This window comes from Mus pahari, chromosome 10 (assembly GCF_900095145.1).
Source record: "Mus pahari chromosome 10, PAHARI_EIJ_v1.1, whole genome shotgun sequence".
NCBI lineage: Eukaryota > Metazoa > Chordata > Mammalia > Rodentia > Muridae > Mus > Mus pahari.
In genome coordinates, this window is record NC_034599.1 from 30,108,351 (window position 1) to 30,128,761 (window position 20,411).

At 44.6% G+C, this 20,411-nt stretch overlaps 1 long non-coding RNA gene across 1 annotated transcript in view; it reads left to right on the plus strand.

Annotated features, from left to right (window-relative positions):
- The window catches only part of LOC115064835, a 30,634-nt gene extending 11,939 nt beyond the window's left edge, over nt 1–18,695 (plus strand). Inside the window, exon 3 of the long non-coding RNA XR_003844666.1 lies at nt 16,761–18,695. This is a non-coding gene — a long non-coding RNA (uncharacterized LOC115064835). The remainder of the gene's footprint in view (nt 1–16,760) is intronic.
- Nucleotides 18,696–20,411: the final 1,716 nt, after the last annotated feature.

The following is a 20,411-nucleotide window of genomic DNA, read 5'->3' on the forward strand; positions in this document are numbered from 1 at the left end:
GAGAGAGAGAGAGAGGAAAGAAAAGAAAAGAAAAGAAAAGAAAAGAAAAGAAAAGAAAAGAAAAGAAAAGAAAAGAAAAGAAAAGAAAAGAAAAGAGCAAAGCAGAGCAGAGCAGATATTCACTCTGGATCTTAACTCTACCACACACACAACCAACTCAGCCTGGCAGGGGACCTTTGTCTTCTTGGTGCTTGCCTATGCCATTCTTCAGAGGATATTTTCTGTTTCCTCTTTTATGGCAGACAGCCTCTAAGGTAACCCCTTCAGTGGTCCCCACTTACTGGTATTCATATTTGCATGCTTGCCTTCTTAACTATGGGTGAGGCCCCAGACCTCACTTTTACCAAGATGATGGGCTTTCATTTCTTTGCTTATTTGATGTGGTGGTTTGAATAAAAATGGCTCCCATAGGCCCATAGGGAGTGACACTATTAGGAAGTATGGCCTTGTTGGAGTAGATGTGGTCTTGTTGGAGGAAGTGTGTATTGGGGGCAGACTTTGAGGTCTCAGATGTTCACACTGTCTCACTGTCTCTTCCTTCTGCCTGCCAATCTGGATGAAGAACTCTTAGCACCTCTCCAGCACCAAGTCTGCCTGCATGCCACCATGTTTCCCACCATGAGGATAATGTACTAAACCTCTGAACTGTAAGCCAGCCCCAATTAAATGTTGTCCCTTTTAAGAGTTGCCATGGTCACAGTGTCTCTTAGTAGCAAGAGAGACCCTAACTAGGACTGGAGAGATGGCTCAGTGGTTAAAAGCACCGACTGCTCTTCTGAAGGACTTGAGTTCAAATCTCAGCAACCACATGGTGGCTTACAACTGTCTGTAACAAGATCTGACACTCTCTTCTGGAGTGTCTGAAGACAGCTACAGTGTACTTACATAGAATAAATAAATAAATCTCTAAAACAAACAAACAAACAAAAAGAAACCCTAACTAAAATACAAGTTGGTACCAGGAGTGGGGTATTGGTGTGATAAGCCAGACCATGCTTTTGTTGGGAGGAATGTGGACTTTGATACTTTGTGTTAGAAAAGCAGAATGCTTAATGAGCAATACTAGTAGGAGCTTGGAAGACTGAGGGTGCTGAGGGTTTTATGAACTCAAGAGGTTTCAGAAGAGAAGAATATTAGTATGTGGTCTAGAGATATTCTGATATTTTGGCAAAAATGTAGCTGTTTTCTGATCTTGTCCAAAAAATCTGCCTAAGGCTAAACTGAAGATTTAGGGATTAATAGTTTTAGCAGAAGATATTTCAAAACAAACTAGAGTTGACTATGGTGTGTACCTACTAGTGGCCAGTCTTATGCAGATCTACGATAAAAAACAGAGCAAGCTGGGCAAAGAAAAAAGACAAAATGTAACTTCAAAAAGAAAAGAGGCACCAGAAAGTATAAACAGATTAAAGAAAAACCTGGTGCTACGTGGAATAAAGGGATTGATGAACTTAGAGTCAGACCCTGCCTAGCTAAGCTTCCAACTTGTAAAAAGGAATTAAAGAAAAGCTTAGGGCCAGCCATGGTGGTATATGTCTTTAATTCCAGTACTGGAAAGGCAGAGGCTGGAGAATCTCTGAGTTCAAGGTCAGCCTGGTGTGTAGAGTGCATTTCAGAATAGCCAGTCTTAGGCAGTGAAGGAAACTATCAAAACCAGAAAGCTAATGAAAATGTAATTGAATGAGAGAAAACACCAAAGCAGTAGAACTTGGCAGCTTTGGCTATGTGGTTTTGGCTTTAGAGTCAAAGATACAAAAAAGGGGTTATGGAACCTCCCTTTGTGACTAAGGAAAGCCGCCGAGGCCAAGCATGTATCAGGAGTATCCCCACATAAAGGCATAGAGAGGTCATTGTGAAAAGCTGTGAAGGCAAAGCCTGGATTGTCTTGGAGATCCCAAAATATTGAAGATGACAGAGCCATAGGATACTGCCAAGGAAAGTTGCTAATAGAGAGTGGAACCAGCCCAAGAAAAAGCAGTGTACTGCAGTCAACAAAGATGAAAGGAGTTGGAGATATGAAGAGCACTTTGATATCAGACATGGAGATGCAGAATTTGGAGTTTGTCCTGCTGGTTTTGGTCCAGAATTTTTTCACTATGATCCTTTTCCTGCCTTTTGGAATAGTAATGTATATTCTGTGTCATTGTATGTTGGAAATACGTGATCTGGTTTTCCATTTTGATTTTACAGCAGATTACAGTTAAGAGATTGCTAGACTCTCAAAGGAGACTTTGAACTTTGGCCATTTAAACAGAGTTCAGACTGATAGACTATGGGGACTTTTGAAGTTGGACTGAATGCATTTCTGCATTATGATATGACCATAAGCCTATGAAGGCAAGGAGTGGCTTGAATGAAAATGACCCCCATAGGCTCATAGGGAGTGGCACTATTAAGAGGTATGACCTTGTTGGAGTAGGTGTGTTCTAGTGGGAGAACATGTGTCACTGAGGGTGGGCTTGGAGGTCTTGGCTGCTCACGCTAAGCTCGGTGTTTCAGTGTTTCTTCCTGCTGCCTGTGGATCCAGATATAGAGCTCTCAGCTACCTCTCTAGCACTATGTCTGTCTGCCTGCCACCATATTTCCCACCATAAGGATAATGGACTAAACCTCTGAACTGTAAGCCAGTCCCAAAGAAATGTTTTTCTTTCTAAATGTTATAACAGTCATGGCATCTCTTCACAGCAATAGAAACCCTAAAACACATGAGATTGTAGCTTGCCTCTTATTGGCTGACTTTCTACTCCCTCTTGGTTTTTACACTTCAATGAAACAAGTTCCTGCCCTGACTTCCCTGGATGATGAACTGTGATGTGTACAGTTAAGTGAAATAAATCCTTTCCTTCCCAAGTTGTTTTCGATCATGTTGCAATCACAGCAGTAGAAATTCTAAATAAGAAAATGGGATTACGTTTTGTTTTTCATTTCCTTCTCTCTCTGTGTCTCGGTGTCTCTGTCTCTGTCTCTATCTTTGTCCTCTCCCTCTAGAGACTGAGTTGTTATAAAATAAATTGGTACACCTCTGAATCTCTTTGCCTCCTATATCTCTGTTGATCCCATTCTGACTTCCAGGCCTATAATGGTGGGACTGTTGGAGGTTACAGATGGTAGATCCTGAGAGTGGGGAGCAAAGAGGGAAATGGCTAGGGGGTTAGGCTTCAGTGAGACAGATCATTTAATTGTATGTGTGTGTGTGAAAACAAAGGTTATTTAAACCTTTAGGGGGGTGAGTAGGGGCATTGGGATGAATGAACATCACTGGCCGGGGCCAGGGTGCTGCTGGGGCCTCATTTGCACGAGGAGTTCTAGATGCTACTGGTCATGATCTCACAAGGTGTAAGAACTTGGCTACCTGCTTGTGACCTCCTTTGGCAAGACAAAGGTGTGGGACACAGGGCTACATGTGCCAGAGCATAAAGGCCTAGGGCAGCAGGGACTGGGGGATCCTACTTCTGCTGATCTTAGGATAAGATGTCTGGGGTTTGGATACCCCTCAATCCCACTCTTGTTCCAAGCCTGCTCCCACGTTCCGGTCACATGGCTCCCGGACCCCACATAGCTCCATGTGAATTTCTTCTTCCTTGCCCTCTTCCCTCACTTTCCTGCCCCCTCTTTCACGTGTACTCTCAGTATGTCAGAGTGGACTAGATATCACCACCACGCTCTTACTATGAAGAAAATGGACTTCTTTCTTTTACTCGGTCTCTGATGTTTTGTTCGAGGACAGAAAAAAGATTAAGACAGTCTTTCCTAATGTCATATCATTTTATCAAAAGGGATGCCCTTTATGGAAAATGGAGTGTTTCTAGATTTTGTGGCTGTAATGGTAGTAAGTTGTTATCTGCAGAAGTATACATCCTTGGAACAAGGAAACAAGGAAAGCAGTAGAAACAACTATTTATTAAAAGTTGTATTTATTTTATCTATGTTTTGTTTGCAGATACATCTGCACCTCAGAAAAGGGCATCAGATCCCACAATTGTGAGCAGCTATTTTGGTGCTGAGAATTAAACTCAGGACCTCAGGAAGACTGGCCAGTATTTTTAACTTATAAGCCATCTCTCGAGCCCCCATGTTCTTAACTGTTATGGACTATTGACCTTGGAGGAATTTTAACCATCTTTGTTCTGTCCAGAACATGTCTGTAGAGGGGTGGCGAAGGCCCTATGAAAAGAGCTCACAGTGATCATGTTTAACCAGTGGTACCTCCATTTCATGTGTTCATTACAAGGATGGGGAGTTTATGACATCATCGTGAGTCCATAAGCAAGGCAGTTTTATCGTGCGAACCTCAAGTCCAGATTCCTGTAAGATCCAAGTTGTGTTGATATGTTCATTTAAAGCAAAGAATCAAGTTGTCTTGTTTGTGTTATGCATTAACCCCTCTGTTACATACTTGTATAATTGTAATCATACTCTACGTGGGGTGTTCTGTTGCAACACAATAAAAACAGGTCATGGAGTGCCTCAAAAAAAAGAGAACAGGAGCTAGAGAGATGGCTCAATGGTTAAGAGCACTCTCTGCTCTTCCAGAGGTCCTGAGTTCAATTCCCAGCAGCCACCTGGTGGCTCACAAGGGATCTGATGCCCTCTTCTGGCATGATGGTGTACATGCAGATAGAGCTCTAATATATATAAAATCAACAAATCTTTAAAAAGAAAGAACAAAAACGTGTATATCCTGCCTAAGGGGCACCTGTGTGAGAAAGTCCTGTCATAGTTGATCTACTGAACAGGAATGTGACCACCTGGAAAGTCCTAGCATAGGAAGGCTGGAACTGCCAGTCTGGTATAGCTTATGATAAGAGGCAAGAGAAATAATTAGAGCTGGTGATATGGTTCAGTGGGTAAAGACACTTGTTATACCAACGTGATGATCTGAGTTTGATTCCCCACATCAAGGTAGAAAGAACCTATCCCCTCAAAATACTGTTTTCTGACCTCCACATATTCATTATGGCACATCATAAACACAAACAAAATAATAATAATTAAAAATTTTATAGTAGAGAAAAATATTTTATATTTTTAATATTTTATATTTCCCTGTATCTTTCTGCACAGTAGAAAGCATTTCATATTCTTTGGCATGTAAGTCAGTAATCACTCACTCAATGTTTGCTGATTAAGTGGATATAGTCACCCCTAAATTAAGATTGGTGCTAATGAAGCCCAGCAGTCTCCATCAAAGGTGGCTTGGCAGACAGAGTGGATGCAGTGCTGTCCAATGGAGAAAGTTCCTGCTGAGAACATAGAAGGAGGAGTTCAGGCAAGAGACTCCAGGTATGACATGCCTCAACCTGCCATCAAACCAGCAGGGAGACTGAGCTCACCTTGATTGGATCCAGAGGCAAACATAAAGGAAACCCTGTTGGGTTAGAGGTCCCAGTTATCACATGAGAGTCTGCTCATAGGTAAACGTCTCTTATTTCCTTCAAAACAAAACAAAACAAAACCCAAAAACCTATCCAGTCTAGGTCATAAACCCAATGATCTCATTGCATGGATGAAATGACAAACCAAACCATTTAAACAAACACATGAAAATCTCAAGACCCATGACTGATGGTATAACACAAGTGCTAGGTTATGTGTGAGGCCCCAGGAAAAAATAAAAATAAAAATAAAAATAAAGGACATCCACAAAGTAACAACAAGTTTCAAAAATCTGAGTAGACTCACCCACAGTCACAGTTGGTTGCAGGCTAGACTAGAACATAGTACCCTTTCCGTACCACCCCCATGTTTCTGTCTCTTGACCAAGACAATCACGATTGTAATCACAGGACCCAGGACAGTTTATAGCTGTGGATGCCATAGCAGCCAGGAACTTCCCACATTCTGGAGGTAAAGCCCAGCTGAGAACAAACATGGGAGTGCCTGGGATACTGGCCCATCTTCCTGCCTTCCCTTGAGGCTCTAAGAGTTGGGAGTTCATCAACAGCATGAGGCATCTTGTTCCGATTTTCTCAACTGGGCGGTCCTGGCAAAACTCTTGATTTCCTGTAAAGGAATAAGTTTTTAATCTCGGAGCTCAAATTCACTTTAGATGGGATGTAAGAAAACTGAATCCCTCCAAAGTACATTACTTCTTCTGATGTCCCTCTAATGTGTCCAGCAATGGAAAACTAGGAATTCTGTCCCTGTAGCCTTGAGCAGCCTTGAGATTCACAGGGCTGCAAGAGGCCAGGCAGAGCCAGACTCCTTCCCCGAGGTCCTGTCAGCACAGCCTTGGCCTCTCGATGAAGACGATTGTGCTCTTAGTGCGGTTTGACCTCAATCTTAAAAATAAGCTTTGCCCACTCCCTGATCCCTATATTGAGTCTCATATCAATTCACCTATTCTAAGATGCCCCCTTGTTTTGTATGTGCTGTGTTTTGAATATGCCTTCCCAAGCTCATATATCCAGAACAATAATTCCCAAATTCATATGTTAGTGTATATGGAATCAGGGCCTTTGGAAAATAATTAGATTAGGCTGCAAGGATACACAACAGTATTAGAGAGTCTCAAGTCAAACAAATAAATGAGAGAGAGAGAGAGAGAGAGAGAGAGAGAGAGAGAGAGAGAGGAGAGAGACCTAAGGTGGCATTCTAGCCCTGTGTTTCATGTACAAGAAAGTTCTAACTAGAAGCGCTGAAGCTGACCCTGTGTTTTTCAATTCCCACTTCCAAGAGCATCACACACACACACACACACACACACACACACACAGACACACAGACACACACAGAGACAGAGAGAGACAGAGAGACAGAGAGAGAGACAGAGAGACACACACATACACAATGTGCGTGGTTGGTTTTTTTCTTCATATATGTCTGTGTACCATATGCTTGCCTGGTGTCCACTGAGGCCAGAGAGAGTATGGGATCCCCTGGGACTGCAGTTATAGGAAATCGTGAGCCACTATGTTGGTGTTGAGTGTTGAACCTGGGTCCACTGGAAGAGTAGCCAGTGTTAGACCATCTCTCCAGATGCCCTAGCTAAGTTTTGTTTTTTTTTTTTTGAACAAACTTGTAAATCTTTATAAGTGATCCAGTTTTAGGCATTGTGTTATAGCATCAGGAAGTTGATTAGACATTCCTCTGGCTCTGGATTAGAGTCTTTCCTGGGTGCATCTGTATCACGCTGTGCTCCCCATTCCCAACCCTACCATCTGGTTGAGGTTGCTTGCTTATGTGTAGGTTTCCCACCTCTAGACTGACTGATGAATGAGATGCCATGGACTTTGGCAGAGGAGAAATAGATTCCAGCGTGGTTGTAAATGTGGTCCCCAAGGCATCCTGAGCTGAGCTTCAGTTTGTGTTGAGGAGCTCGGGCCTCTCTTTCACTTAGCTGGCAGCACTGCTTTAGGAAAGGGCATCCCTGACAATGAGCCACCAACTGAACTTGCCAGTCATTGGAAAATGGGATTGTCTCAGGCCAGGCGGATAACCTCAGCGCACACCCTTGAAGACAGTTTCTTCTTTTAAAAAACAATTCTTTTTTTTCTCAGTGCTGGAGAATTGAACCCAGGGCCTGTGAACATTAAACAAGCATTCTGCCTTAGAGCTATAACCTGACTCAGAGGGTTTCTGGTTGTTGTGGCAACACATCAAACATGACCTGGCACTGACTTGACATTTCATTTGTAATGAAAGACAGCATTTGGGGGGCCCCTTCTCAGGGCTGCAAATACCAGGTCTTCTAGGCATTCCTTGTGCAACCTAGTTTTTCTTTGCTGGTGCCCTCCTGCCTTAGCTGTTCCCAGTTCCTTCCTCTTAAAATGTGATACCAGAACTTAATGCAGTTTTCCAGAGTGGTTTCATGGCTCATAGAATCCACTTTCCCATACATACAGGAACCTGAGGGTTCAGCAGCTAAAGGAAACTAGTAACCTCTTGTGCTTATAATTTAATAAAAACTCAGGTCTTTCTCTTAGAAACTCCCTTTTGTCCTCCCTTACCCTCTCTCAAAATTCTGTGTATCCACATATATGTATGTGTGTGTATATATTTATATATATATATATATGCACATATGCATATATATACATATATGTATGCATGTGTGTATATCTGTGTGCATACACATGTTCATGTGCATGAGATGATGAGAGAAAAGAGTAATCTAAGTACAGAGCCTAGCACATTACATTTTATTTAATTTCATCGTAACTAACTTGGCCATGGATCCAGCCCACTGAGACCAGCAAACCAGCGGAGTTTGTAGTTACTCTCATCACCAGCCTGTGTTCTATACACTCAGCCTCCACCGGTGCTGACCTCACCTCTTCACGTTCGTCTGTCTCCCTTTGAGCCTCGCCATTCAAGGCAGGCACTTATATGAATTTCATTACGGGTTAAGGAACAGGATGAGGGATGAATTTTCCCAAGGTTAGAAGTGATCTGAACCCAAACCTAGTTCCAATGTATGCCCTTAACTGCTAGAATATGTAGCCTTGTGTCCTCATCCATATTAGTGAAGAATGGGAAGGAGGGCTTCAGAGACTATACTGATAAGGAAATAGACATAAAAAGTACAAATGTCAGTCAGACTCTCACTGTGTCACTAACAATACTGTTCTCCTAAATATATCTTGTCACACACTATAATTTTGAGGAAGCCCAGAAACCTAAGAGACTGTGGTGTGTGTGTGTGTGTGTGTGTGTGTGTGTGTATCTATAAACCTGTTAATACAGCAAGGTTGAAAGAAGCATCTAAAAGATTTTTCTCCAAGCAAATATATTGTTATGGTTTGCATATGCTTGACCCAGGGAGTGGCACTATTAGAAGGTGTGACCCTGTTGGAGTAGGTGTGGCCTTGTTGGAGGAGATGTGTCATTGTGAGTGTGGACTTTAAGACCCTCATCCTAGCTGCCCAGAAGCCAGTTTTCTGCTAGCAGCCTTCAGATGAAAATGTAGAACTCTCAGCTCCTCCTGCACCATACCTGCTTGGATGCCGCCATGCTCCCACCTTGATGATAATGGACTGAACCTCTGAACCTGTAAGGCAGCCCCAATTAAATGTTGTCCTTATAAGAGTTGCCTTGGTCATGGAGTCTGTTCACAGCAGTAAAACCCTGACTAAGACTTGTATCAACCAAGGCCATTGCATGAGCAGTTTCCTATATTCTTCTTTTTTTTTTTTTTTGGTTTTTTGAGATAGGGTTTCTCTGTATAGCCCTGGCTGTCCTGGAACTCACTTTGTAGACCAGGCTGGCCTCGAACTCAGAAATCCGCCTGCCTCTGCCTCTGCCTCCCGAGTGCTGGGATTAAAGGCGTGCGCCACCATGCCTGGCTTTTCCTATACTCTTAACAGCTCCTCAGACTTTAAGATTCCTTTTCCTAGAGTACCCTGCTGGTGCTCAGTCTTAATTTATATCCCACTTTCTCTTGAGAGTCCTCTTTGAGTACCAAGGTCTCCGAGACCAGGTGCCACCTGTTCCTGGAGTATCCACCCATCCATCTCCTTCCAAATGCTTGTCGCGTTTGTAGTACCTTCTGCATCAAATACCCTGTGAAGGAGGTCCTTGTCTGTTCTATTTTCTACTCTCAGGGTTCCATCCAGCTGAGGTCAGGTTCCTAACAGTCTGTGCACAGACTTTGAAAGCTCTAGCTGGAGCAGTAACTCTCATTCCTTCCTTACAGTGACAGTGAGCAACCTTTCTGTGTCATACAGAAGCTACTCATCTATTTGTGCTGCCTTTCCACACCCCAACCCTCATGTTCTTGCTCAGTGTTCAGTCATCATAAATTATATATTACATTCATAGAAAATGTATATTAAATATATAATTATATCTTCTCAAGGTCATACCTCATTTTCAAAGTGTTTAGTGGGTGGCTGAGAGTTTGGGTGACATCTTTAAATTTTTTATTACATTTATTCATTTATTTATTTATGTATTTATCATGTATGTATGTGTGTGTGTATGTGTGTGTGCGTGTGTGTGTATCCACGTGTGCCACAGAATGTATGTGGAAGTCAGAGGACAACACACATGGTTCTCTTCTTCTATCATGTGAGTTCTAGAGATGGAACACAGGTTGTCAGGTCTGGCAGCAGCTTGCTTTGTCTGGTGAGCATCTTGCCGGCCCCATTCATCATAATGAAATATTGGTGGTGAGGCTGGACCCACAGGGGTCAGCTGTGTGTCCGCCAGGCCTGGTTCTGCCACAGAATCCCAGACAGACTGCACTTGCTGCTTGCCTGGGGGTGGAGTGTCGCTTCCTGTTACAGGCCTTGCCTGCATGGTCCTGCTGGGACTCTGAGGCATCTTTCTCTGTCAAAGCAAGTGGGTGTTGGAAACATTTTAAAGATGTCACCCTGAGCCTGCAAGGTGTCTAGGCAGGTAAGAGTCCTTGCTGCTAAGCCTGATGACCTCAGTTTGAACCCTAGAATTGACATGGTAGAAGAAGAAAGCAAACTCCTTCAAGTATTCCCTGCCTACTACACAGGCACTGTGACACTGTTATGGAACACCTATAATTATACATAAGCATGTGTGTGCACATGCATAAACATACACACACGCACACACACATGTAATAAACAATTGTAAAGATGACTTTTTAATGACTTTGAAAGTAAGGGCTGACCTTGCAAAAATGGGGACTTCCACTGCATTGAGAATAAATGTATCCTGGGCTCAACAGTCAAGCTTGGTTCCTATGGCAGGGGCTCCTCCTCAAAGTACCAAAATCAAGAACCAGGCACCCTGGATTCTCCTGCCATTGACTAAAACAGTCTAAACTGCCCCAACCAGGAGGGACAGAAGAAGCCAGCTGTTGCTTTGTCCCTCACAGAATGAGGAGTGTGCCTGTGTCCTATTTCTGTCCCTTTCAGAGCTAACGATTATTGGCTGTGTCTTGAGCTGGATACTGTATGGTGCCCATCTCATTTACTCTCACATTTTTAGCAGAGACAGCAAGGTCACCTTGCCAGTAAGGAAACTAAGCTTATGTGGCTTTGTCTGTGGGAAAGCTTGGACTAGATCCTGGACTAGGATCTTTGCCGGCTCCCATGATCCTTCTGCTTACCCATTGCCAGCCCTAGAAAGACAGGTCCTACCTTCTCAGGCTTGATGGGCTTGGAATTTCCGCTTGACCCTGGATGGGATATGCAAAGGAGGTCACCACCAGGCATGAGACTGCTTGGAGGAGCTGGCAGTTTTCTTCCTGTGCCACGTGAATTTTTTCCAAATATGGAGAGCCATCTGTTGATGATGTGAGAATTGGGCAACTTCCACTCCCATCATTAGCTTGGCAGCGATGGAAAGTGAGTCCAGAAAGAGCCCTTGTGTATCGTAGAGGAAATTCAAGCCGTATGTTTCTCATTCATATACTCTTAAGTCATCAAAATGTTGGTTTTAAAGAGGCTTTTGATGTTCAACTTGCTTTCTGCTCTTTTATGGGAGTAGGGAGGGGGAAGTCACGATTCTTTGGCTGTAAATTACCCAGTTTTGGAAAAACCAGGGTTAGTTCCAGTATCTCAGATACCAGAAGTCTAGAGGGAATTCCAGGTGGGGGTCTGCTAGGACATTTGTCCTCTTTCAACAGAATGTGCACTGAGCACCTCCTAGTGCTGAACACTGTAACAGGTACCAGGGACCCACAGTCACCTCTGAAGCTGAACCTTAAGCAGCAACCTTACCCAACAAAACTTCACCTTAGAGGAGTTCATAGGCTCAGAGCCGCCTATGCAACAGGTACCAGCCATTTAGTTAAAACCAGACTATGGGCTCTTTGCTCCCCTGCTTTCTTATCCTCCCCTGACTGGATGAGGAGGAGGCACAGAAGGAGAAGTTGTCTAGGCAGGGAGAAAGGGAGGAAATCTGCACAGAGGAAAGGACAGATGCCTGAGAAAGTTCAAAGAAGGGAAGAAGTCATAGTACACGAAGTATTTCATTTTCTATTGCTATAAGAGGATACCTGATGCTGAACACTTTACAAAGAAAAGAGATTTATTTAGCTCAAGGTGTTGGAGGCTATGATGGTTTGAGTGAGAGTGGTCACCAAAAGCTCATATATTTGAATGCTCGATTCTCAGTTGGTGAAGCTGTTTCAGAAGTACTAGGAGCTGTGGTCTTGTTGGAAGAGGTGTGACCTTGTTGTAGGAGGTGTGGCCTTGTTGGAAGAGGTTTGTCACTGGGATGGGTTTTGAGTTTCAGAAACCCAGGCCATTTCCTGGGTAGCACTCTCCCCACTCTTTGCCTTGTAGTTGTGTCACCATGAAGGTTCTTAGCTACTGCTCCAGCGCCATGCCTGCTGCCATGCTTCCCTTCATCAAGGTCATGGATTAACCCTCTAAAACTCTGAGCAAAATTCTAATAAACTCTTTCTATAAGTTACACTGGTCATGATGTCTCTTTAAGGCAATAGAAAAGTAACTAAGACAGAAGCTAAGTCCAAGGCTAGCCCTATGTGCTTGGCCTCTAGTGAGCATCTTTTGTTTGGCTGCATTACAACATGATAGATGACATCATGGTGAGAACAATGCTCTCTCTCTCTCTCTCTCTCTCTTTCTCTCTCTCATCTCATTGTATGTCTAAGGATATCACAGAACTCAGTATTCTTCAACTTTAGCCTCTAAAATGCTGGATTGTGTGTGTTCACCAACACTTCCAGCTATGGCCTTTTCTCTTAAAGATTCTGTCTACAACATCCAAACATCATCACCCTAATACATGAGTTTTCAGAGCATGAACTCTTAGAGGACAGATTCAAGCCACATCCAAATCATGGCAGGGACACACAGTCTGGTGGAGGATTAAACAAATGAAGTCAGAGGTGAGGCTGGTGAGGCACCAGACTGTCAGGGCCTTGGTCCCATGGTAGAGGTGTAGTCTTAACTCAAGAGGAGAAGGAGACATGGTTTAGCAACTCTCCAGGTGAATGTGCTATAAACCTCGAGCTGAGAACCACTGACTAAGGTGGTGGTAGGCAAAGCAGGGGGAAGACCACAGGTTTTAGTTTATCCCAGTGGTTCTCAACCTGTGTGTCATGACCCCTTTGGGGGTTGCATATCAGATATCCTTAATATCAGATATTTCCATTACAATTCCTAACAATAGCATAATTACAGTTATGAAGTAGCAATGAAATAATTTTATGCTCAGGGGCCATCACAACATGAAAAACTGTATTAAAGGGCCATAGCATTAGAAAGGTTGAGAACCACTGGTTTATAAGGTTTTGGTGACATTAACTGCAGGGTGGATAGGGGAGGTGGGGTACAAGAGTGAGGGATGTCAGTGGAGAAGCTTAGGGGAGGCATCCAGCAACAGACTGTCAAGGGGGACTGGTATGTAGTTGTTTCTATTGTCCTTCCATCTGATATGTGAGTTCAGCCAGGCCCTGAAGATTTTCCAGGATATTAAAATCCTGGTGGCTTTTCTTCTTATTGCTCAAACAGCTTAATTAGTATGTTTGCAAGACACATTGACTAGTGTCACCACACTGATAGAAATGAAACCCAGAGTTGCCAAGAGGACTGAATGCCTGGATCTGTTGGGGAATGTTGAGATACTTTCCTGAAGTGAGTCGGGACTTAAAGGATGGGCAGAAGCTCTCAGATGAAGGAAGATGGGCATCTAAAATACACACATGGAGATCCTGTTGAGTCTAGGTGGAAAGTTCTGAATGGTAGCAACTGAGATATGCCAGTGTGGTGGGGATACGGCTGGAGGGAGTTGGGAACAGGGTACTGGCTGAGGAGAGCTTCGAAAGCCAAGCCAAGGACCCGGGTCTTAGGGTACCACTCCTTAAGTCCATAGCTTCCTCTCACAGCATCTGAACACGGCCTTCTCACACCAAGGCTCTTGGAAGTTTTCTCTAATCTCTTGTTCTTACAAACAACCATATCTAAATTGTTATGGACGTAGGAAAGACTTTGCTAATGCTTAAAGCATTTATTTATTTATTGATTTATTTATTTATTGCTTTTGAGATAGGGTCTCGTGTAGCCATGACTAATTTTGACTTTTTAGGTAGCCAATGATAACTTTTTCTATTTTTTATTGGCTTATGTGGCTTATTGCTGGGTATTGAACCCAGAGCTTTGTGCATTCTGCGTAAGCACTCTAGCAACTTAGCTCTGTTCCCCAGCCTTGCTTGAAGCATTTTAAAGGAGACCTAGTTGAGAGACCAAGTCAGAAAGTTCAGAAGGCATTATTCTAATTCCTTTGCTCTTCGACCTATTTTTAATATCCAACCTATTTTTGTGGATTCTTCAAGGAATGAAAGTATTCATCATTTTCTGTAATACAAGATCCCCGTGTTCTTATGCATTCACCAATGAAAACATGCACTGGACTTCCAGGATGTGAAGTCTGCAGCCAAGAAGAACTAAAAGACACATTCTTTGGCCACAGCTTGTTCCTCTATGAATGTAGATGTACGAAGGAAAGGCAGTGATGGATCTGTGGACACGTGTATTATCCAGCACAGGGGATGCAGGGGCAGATGGATCCCAAGTTCCAGGATGGCCTTCTCTTTGGTCTGGGAAATGCATTCTCTCTCAGAGAGCACTTATTCCACGGCTTTGCACTTGTTGGTTTCCATGTTTGACTCTCCGATAATAGATTGAGCACCTTAAATAAAATCACAAGAGAAGGGTCCTTTTCCTCTTTGTGAATCCCTGAGCGTGGCCTCATGATCTAGCTCATAAATACGTTCAGTTAATGTAGTGAGATTGATACATGGATAGTAAGATAATGAGTTTCCCTTAGACGTTCAAAATACATAGGGATTCCTATGGACCAGAAGGGCCAGTATGTTTGAAGCATTTAAGAGGACTCATAAGCATCACTTATGAGATGCTTCGTTTCTCGGGGGGTGGGAAATAAGAACCAAAATAATGAGGTTGGAAAGTGGTAAGTCGGGGAGGAGAAAGGACTCTCATAATCAACCCTGGTTAATGGTTTGCAGGTGACAGCCCACAGCCTCTGCTCTCCAACATGAAGCACAATGGATTCTCTTGAGCAAATAGACCATGAAATTTTAAAATTTGAGACCAGGTGCTGGGACCTAGGGACCCTGGCTCATCCTGGGTGTTCTCTTGGGCATTGGAGAACCAGATGATTCTCTGGTTTTTCTGGAGGTTCCCAGGGCCCTGCTCTCCACTGGAGGAGCCTCTGGCCCGTTCTGAGTCAGTCCTTTCCCTCTCAAATTAAAACAGCTAATTTTAGACACTTCCTGATTACTCCTAGCTGGGTCTCATTAGCAGATTGAAAACGGGTTGGAGCCTCAGCTGGAGAAGAAACAACTTTCATTGGTCCTGGTCTGTTTTCCATCTCCACATTGCTGTTGATGTTGGCTGCCTTGGAACAAAGCAAAATGAACTCTTTCCAAAGAGAGTGGACCACAGGCTTCTGGCTGAGAGCCTGGGGCAGTGGTAAGGGGTGAAGGAACACATGTCCGAGTGAACATGACCACTGCTGGTGGTGGGCACATGTTTTCTTCACACTACATCTCAATAGTTCATAGGCATTCATTTTTCATGTATATATTCATTCAACTTTTCAACTTAGCATATGCCAGGCTCTGAACTGCCCCCCTACTCCACTGCTTACCATATTCCATGCTATAAGTATACGAACGTGTTCAATGAATACTTTGCTAACTAAGCTCTCACAGTCAGGTGAGTGCAATAGACTAGCACATGCCTGCCAACAGATGTAATTCATGTCGAGGTTCAAAAGTGGCAGGATAGAACAGTAAGAGCAGTATGGCATAACAGCAACGGACATTCATTGCATCCTTATGTCCCAGGCTCCATCTAAGGATCTCACATTTGCTAACTCACTCAAGAACCCAGTGAACATAGACGAGGACCACCCAACTCAGTAGGGAAGTTGAGAATCAGGTAAAAGATAGGTCAAGAGTAGGGAGAGTCTTCCAGGCAGATGGAATGTGCGTGAATTGGTCTTTACTGTCAGCTCGACATACCCAAGAGTCACCTGGGAAGAAAGAGCTTCGACCGAGGAGCTGCTCAGATCAGAATGGCCTGAAGACAAGTCTGTGCGGAACTGTCTTGATTGATGTGGGAAGGCTCAGTCTGGGGTGGATGGCACCATTTCTGGAGAGTGGGTTCTGGACTGTATAAGAAAGCTGGCTGAGCAGAAGCTAAAGGCAGGCCAGCGAGCAAGCAGCATTCCTTCACGATCTCTGCTTCGAGTTCCTCCCTCGAGTTTCTACCTTGGCTTGCCTCAACGATGGATTTGGATCTGGAAGTGAAAGACAAGTAAGCCTGCTCCTCTCCAAGGTGCTTTTGGTAAGCATTTGTCACAGCAACAGGACATAAACAAGACAATGTGCAAAGATGTGACCATCAAGCAGAGGGTGGGGAACCATACACCTCTTCCTACACTTTTTTTTTCTCTTGCCATAGGAAAAAAGTCATGTAAATATTTTGTAGTTGGTTGGACATCTCGATTAGAAGATACATTTCCATCATCTCCAAGGCATTTTAATTGCATTGAGAATGGGTTCCAGCAATCTTGCCCCAGTGGAATTGCATCTCATTCACTAGAACCACAGTGAGGGACCTGTTAAGACCTCTCCTCTAGCTTCTCTCTCTCTCTCTCTCTCTCTCTCTCTCTCTCTCTCTCTCTCTCTCTCTCTCTCCTTTTCCCATTTCCACAAATGGTCTCAGCAATATTTGTTCCATTTTCAGGCTACTCTAGTTTCTCCTTCAGCATTGTTCTTCTCCCTCCGCTAACAGCTTGTTTCCTGGTGGAGTGGATCATTTACATTTTTCTCTCTTCTGTTGCAGTCCCAGTTATCATGTGTCTGTTCCCAAGCAAGATGTGGAGTGAAGGACACGTCTCTAACAAATACAAGAAAAATCACCACCATCCTCAACAGCATCCATCATCGTTGTCACCATCCCCCTACTCAGCATCAGGAGCAGCAGCATCACCATCATCACCGTCATCAGCAGCAGCCACAGCACCAGTCTGAACATGACTGGGTACCACATAGAGCTCAGCACTCCCTTGTCCCCTTCTGTCTGACAGTCTGGTGCCAGGAATTGAGATTAGTGTAATATGTTAATGGAAGACCTAAGTGATAGTATAGGGCATATAGAAGAGATGATGCTAGCCTAATTTGGGTTATGATGGGCTGGAACAAAAGAGATATTCAAGTCTCTGAAAGGACATTAAGGTCCTACCTCGTGACTTTATCAATCCCTAGTCAGATAGCACAAGAACCACGGCACTCCTGGTTTTGACTACCACTGTTCAATGACATGAGGTTACGTCTTGGCTGCAATATCAAGGCAACGTGGCCCTTTCTCTTTTATACATCTTTCTTCTTTTCTGTGCATCCTTTCTCCTAATGCATCCAGCCAGAGGGGAAAGGACAGTGCCTCTCCAGGAAGCCTCCCTATGCACTGTGTTTTGCCATAGAATGATCCTCTCCAGAACACTTGAAGCCTAGAGCCCTTCTTTTTTTAATGGGAACAAGAGACTCGTAAATACCAATGCCAGACTCCCTTGGAAGCTCCTGGCTCAGCTCTTGCCTCTGGGCTCCCAGCCATAGGAGTGTCTCCCAAACTGCTCTCCCTCCTAGCGGGGCCTCCACAGGATGACCTCTGGTTGTGCTGAGCACCCTAGGCCCTGGCCTGCCTGAGACTTCCTCCTGCTTGCGATGCTGTGGATTAGCATCTCTGAGCTGACTATAGCACACAAGTCCTTCTGAAACTTGGGTTCAGAGTTGCTTGTCCAGCATTTGAGGGAAGGTCTAACAGCTAAGATTTTGGAACACTCCTAGGGAGCCATGATTTTGAGCTGTGAGGAGGAAAACCAGGCGATGTTCAGTTGTCATCTTCCTGGAAGTGTGTGCTCTGACCTTCAGGTTCCTTTATTCCTTATGAGGCCTCTCAGGATGCCAACCCCATGAGTTCAAACCAGCTGTCCAGGAACCTCTCTCTCCCTCTCTATCTCTAAATGAGGGGGCTCCTGGCCCCTTTTCATATCTTCCTCTTTCTAGTCAACCTTGTCCTGTCTAGAGGTCATGACAGAGACCTCCAGTTGAGGACTGTCCTGGGCTGAAGGAGTCTACCCCATACTACCACAAAGATCTGTCAAGAGAGCTTTTGGAATTTTAATTATGAGGGCCAGATGGCCTCATGCTTTAGCCTCCCACCTACCCCCAAGCCTGGTTACAAGCTGACATTAAAGGGAAGGGGGCAAGGAAGAAGAAACTGCTAACCTCTAACCTTCCCCTTGCCCCGCATCTTCTTTCTCTTTTGGGGTTTGTAGGAGAAGGCTTCTGAGACTGCAGTGTGCCTGACCCCTGGGAGCTGAAGGAGGAGCAGTTTCTTCCCCCTGTGTTCAGCAGGTTAGCCTTGGAGCTGAGCCCGGAGGCTAGACGGCCGGCCGTTCTCCACCTTTGATTTGAAGCAACGGAGTGGGAATAATTGAGAGGCCAGGGAGAGCCCTCGGGGCTGGTCATGCTCAGGTTGTCTCTCGCAGGTGACCTGGACAAAACTTCCCTCTTCCCAGCCTTCCCACAGGGACAAGACAACACTGCCTTTGGCTGCTCTGAGAAGCAGCTGCAGAAAGGGGGAGCATGGCATGCTCATCAGCATTCCCACTTACACTGGAGGGGTCCTAGCAGGGCTTGGTGGCCCAGTGTTTTGACTTAAGTGCCTGGGAGGGGATGCTGCCCTCAGTGAACCCAGGCTGATGTAACAGAGCCACAGACTGGGGGAAGTTGCTGTGACAGTGACAAGCAGGTCCCAGCAACTTCCACAGTCTGACTTGAAAGATTTCTCTCCTGGGTTAGTTCAGAGGAAGCCGGAGTTGGTGGGCACACCAATATTGGGGAGTGTTCCCACATTCTTATGACTGCTCTGAAGACCCTCTGGGGTGCCCTTCTCTGTTCTCTCCCTGTTTGCCTGATGCTGTCTCCAGATGTATCTGTGCCTCTTGGGTCTCACTGTCTTGAGGATCCAATTATTGGGCCCTCCAAAAATTGTTAATTGAATATCTGTATTAAAAGTAGGAACCAGACCCCTGATTAGGGGCTAGTGTGTGTGTGTGTGTGTGTGTGTGTGTTGACAAGAGAGAGCTCCTGTTTGCTTTTCAGTCAGGATTAGAAGCCTTTAATTGTGCAGGAATCCTTGGAAGGTGAGGGCAGATAATGAATCCTTGGTTTGTTTTCCCACCAGGCTGCCCATGCAGGGAAAGGGTTAGGACAAAGGGGCTTAGAGACCTGGCCCAGCCATAGCTCACTGGACCTCTGCCTAGATTTCAGCAGTGGGAGGCAGTCTGCAGCCACACTCAGAGGTAGACATGGTTGTTTTCTCTCTCTCTCTCTCTCTCTCTCTCTCTCTCTCTCTCTCTCTCTCTCTCTNTCTCTCTCTCTCTCTCTCTCTCTCTCTCTCTCTCTCTCTCTCTCTGTGTGTGTGTGTGTGTGTGTGTGTGTGTGTGTGTGCAGATCAAGCCATGGGAGCCGGATCATAAGGACCTCAATGGAAGGCCCTTGCCCAGCTGTGCACCCCATGGGAGAATGTGGTCCTCTGGAGATTTAGCGATTGCTGAACCCCCCTGCAGCTAGGTAGCTAAGCTAATCATATGGATGTGAAGTTGAATACCATCCATCTTTCTCCATGAAAGGCATCATCTGTACCACCCCACTCTGAGGCCTGGCCATCTCTAAGGAGAGTGAACAGGAATCTCTGGATTCCAGATTCACCCAGAGGAAAATCACCCCGAGGCCCCGTGGATATTACTGCTTCTCTTTTTTTCCCTCTCTATTTCGGGAGTGGGGTGGGGCAGATGTTGAGACAGGATCTTGCTTGATAGCCCAGGTTCTTGCTACAGAGCCCAGGTGGCATCCTGTGACCTAGGTGTCTGCTGACCGTCAGGTGCACTCACATCCATGGTCCTACCAGGAAAGAGAGGTGCTTTAGCCAGAGATTTTAAAGCTCAGGACAATTAGAGCATGAGACATTTTAGGGTCACACAGACAGCTGCTTCAGTACAACTTGTTTTGAACCCGGGTTTGTTTGCCTCCAAAGCTGAAGTTTTTTCCTGTGAGAATGATGACTGGAGTGTGAGGGTCGGAGCTGAAGGGTGGCCAGTGTTGAGAAATGGATTTGTGTGGATTTTGCTTCTGAAGAAGGTCGCAAGAGGGCTGTGAGGTCACCCTGTGAGGTCATGCAGACTGTATCCACCTGGGGACTCTGCTCCACTCTTTGTGGAGATCTCAAAAGCTGGCATTTTTGAGCATCTCATGTGTATCAGACTCATCCAAACTGCTTCACATGGGTTAAAAAACTTAAAAGAATCGAGTTCTTCTAAAATTTCAATTTTTCAAATCCATGGCCTTTTAAAAAGTAATTGTTATTATATACATATGTGTGTGTATGTATATATGTGTGTGTGTATGTATGTATACATATATGTTTCTAAAT